General features: G+C 44.1%; 1 pseudogene; it reads right to left on the minus strand.

The window, feature by feature from the left end:
• Window positions 1–234: 234 nt before the first annotated feature.
• LOC113061383 (cytochrome P450 1A1-like) overlaps window positions 235–3530 on the minus strand; it is a 13374-nt pseudogene continuing 10078 nt past the window's right edge.

Genomic DNA, 3530 nt, shown 5'->3' on the forward strand with positions numbered 1-3530 from the left:
TATGTTATCAGCATCAGCATTCGAGTTTTGAAAGGATGAACCCATGCAAACACGCATGTGCATATGAAAACATAGATGTATGTACATGATAAGCCACATGCAGACTCTTGGTTATGAGCATTGCGGTCCAGCATTATTGAAATAACTGCAGTAAAATGCACCGATGCCTTGGCCTGAATCACATCAAAACATCTTTCAAATATTTGGCTTTGTGAGTTGACTGCGAGCGTCTGCACCGAACCAGAATCAGAAGTAACAGCGCTGTGGATTTCAGCTCAAACTATGATGACGGTTTCGTCAGATCAGGCCGCAGTGCCGGGCAATTCGAAGCCGGGTTGTGGCGTGACGCGCAGCATACAGCGCTGTGGTTTCATGGTCAGCCCGTACTCTGGCGTCATATCCAGCATTTCTCCCGGCATTCCCGCTGAACTTTAACCTCTGGAGAAGGATGGCCATGAACAGGAAGACCTCGGCACGTCCGATGGACTCTCCAATGCAGCGCCGCTCCAAGCCCAAAAACCACACCTTCTCTCCTTCAATCTTGTTCAGCTCTGTACCGTCTGCGGTGAGGAATCGGTCCAGATTGAAGCTTGACGGATCCTTCCACAGTTCTCTGCAAGAAGAAACAGACGGTTCAGCTTCGTTTAAGAGCAGATTGCACCATTTACCAACCACATTTAAGTTCATTACGAGAAACTTACGGGTCATGGTTGACTTGCCACTGGTTTACAACACACAGGTGTCTTTGGAATGAAATATCCGTTGAGCGACGTGTCTTTAGACGTACTAAAAGAAAAAAACATGAGCAGTCATTGGCACGGCCAACTTTGGTAAACACAGCAACATTGTTTACAGGCATCCTTCTTTTTAACTCAATTCACATGTAGTTTTATTTTAATGCAATGACACCATTCTCAACTCACCAGTGAGGAATGGTGAAAGGAAGGAAGGACGAATGGCGGAAGATCTCCAGGATGAAGGCCTCGAGAAGTGGCAAGTCCGTTCTGTCTGACAAACGTGGCGTTCGATCCATTCCGATCTTTTCTCCTAGAAAGATTTTAGACTGGATTTTAGATCTAGACTATTAAAAATAGAGATTCTTTATTGGAACCAGTGGTTCAATGAAGAACCTTTAACAACCATGCACTCCTAGAAATAAAGGTTACAAAAGACGGTTTTCACAGCAAGGCCATTTTTTTTGTACTGCGTGGAACATTTATAAAATCTACTTTAAAGTACCGTTTTTGCATTATAAAGGTTATATGGACATAAAAGGTTCTTCATGAAACCATCGATGCCAATAAAGGAGACATATAAGACTCTTTATAGTGGAATATTTCTTTAGATTATCAAAATGTTCTTCTGGCTACATTTAAGGACTGATCACCGAATGGTTCCAAATTGGCTCTTCAATGGCGAAAATCCAGTTATGAAGAGTATTTTTTAACAGTGAACCATATTTTAACACACTTAAGAATAAAGTATCCAAAAGGGGTTTTCACATCAATGCCATAGAAGATCCAATCTGGGTTCCCAAACCTTTTAGTGAATAGTTCTTAAAAGAACATTGTAGAGAACATTTAAACAATCTAAAGGACCTTTAGTCCAATGGAAAGTTTCCTTATGGAATCATCAATGCCAAATAAATAACCTTTACCACTGTAAACTCTTAGAAATAAGGGTTCTTTATGAGCATTAACTTTTACGATTCGTTATAGAGGAAAAGTTTCTGTAGATTTTTAATAGGTACCTTGATTAACAAAATATCCCTTGGAATCTTTTTTATAAGAGTGCATTTATAAAGATAGACATTGAGAGAAAACTCACTCAGCTCTCTTTGCAGTCGCTCCTGGATCTCAGGGTAGGCCACTAGATAGACGACACCCCAAGACAGAGCCGTACTGATAGTGTCGAAACCTGTCAACGAGCACAGACACACTTTAGTATCACACAGAGATTGGAGACAGAAAATCATTGGGCTATCCCTGCACTCACCAGCTCCGAAGAGTCATTGACGATTCCGACGATCTTCTCATCGGACACTTGCACGTTTGAGTTCTCGTCCAGTTTCCGGTCTTCGCAGTGGTTGATGAGCGAGTCGGTGATGTCTCTGATGTTGTCCTGAAACACATATCACATATGATTGAGCTACACGGAGCGTTAAATAGAAAGAGAACTGACGGACACGTCTGAGATCGCCCACCTTGTTGAAAGTGTCGTAATGGTCATTGACCATCTTCTTCATCAACTTGCTGAAGCGAGCGTTGATGGCCACGAACTTCTTCATCATCGTGCTGGGCAGGATACGCAAGAAAGGGATGAAGTCCGCAGGATTGCCGCTTCCCACGATCTTCCCGAACTCGTCGCTCAAATTGACCAAGCTCACCAGCTCGTCGTCGTCGTGGCTGTAGCGCTGGCCGAAGCAGATCCCGCAGATCACGTTGGCCACAGACACCACGATGTGCCGGAAGGGATCGAAACTCCCGTCGGCCTTCATGACGCTGTGAAGCCTTTCGATCAGATAGAGACCTTCCTTGCTGATGTGCTCCTCAAGGGCACATGAATACTCTGAGCTTTTGGCTTGCACCGTGGAAAATGTGCGCAGGGCGCTGAGGGCCAGCTTGCGACGGGCGCGCCAGACACCCACCTGATCCGTACTAAAGGCCAGGCTCTTTCCGTCGCTGATGAACTTGCTGCTGTGGAGATCCGGACGTCCGGCGAACTCCTCGCCTTGTTTGAGGAGAGCTTGACGGATCACGTCGTTTCCGCTGAGTACTACAACGGGACGCATCCCGATCTGGATCTGGAAGACAGGGCCGTAGAACTTACTCATAGCGGTCAGGCTCAGATGTGGGTTGTTTCCCACTTCCAGGACATTTCCGATGATGGGAAGAGGCTTCGGTCCCGGCAGCTTCTGGAGCCCTTCTGGGATCTTAGTACGCATGAGGCGCATGAGGAGATACACCACACATATCGTGATGATGGCCACCAGGCTCTCAGACACAGAAATCGGGCCCAAAATGGGAAGAACTGTAAGAGGCATGGTTATCTTTCTTTGTTGTGTTTCCTTCAACAATCTTTGCTCTTGCAGACAATACAGGTTACCTGTTTAAAACAAAGGAGCAGTCAAACTGTTAAATTTAGAGAACGAAGGAATAGTGCAGTAACACTTCTTGCATGGATGATACTGAAAAAGGTGTCTTTCCACAACCTGTTTTTTTTTTTTTTATGTTGCATTGCATATGCATGCAATAGCTTTTTTAGTGCATGCATGCATCTAACTGATCTATTTTTGCAGTGGTTGTTCGGTTATTTACATTTTGCGTAATTCATTAATGATAAACTACACATGGAGCGATCTGTCTCAAGGTCAGAAAGCATATCTGAGACCCATGTGCACACCCTTTACACACACTCATACATGCAGTGCAACCTAACGTTTTTAGATCATACAGTGATTTATGGAAAAAAAAGATTCTGAATAAACATCAACAGGTAATGTGTTAGTCAATAAAATGTATATATATATA

This window comes from Carassius auratus, chromosome 43 (assembly GCF_003368295.1).
Source record: "Carassius auratus strain Wakin chromosome 43, ASM336829v1, whole genome shotgun sequence".
Lineage (NCBI taxonomy): Eukaryota > Metazoa > Chordata > Actinopteri > Cypriniformes > Cyprinidae > Carassius > Carassius auratus.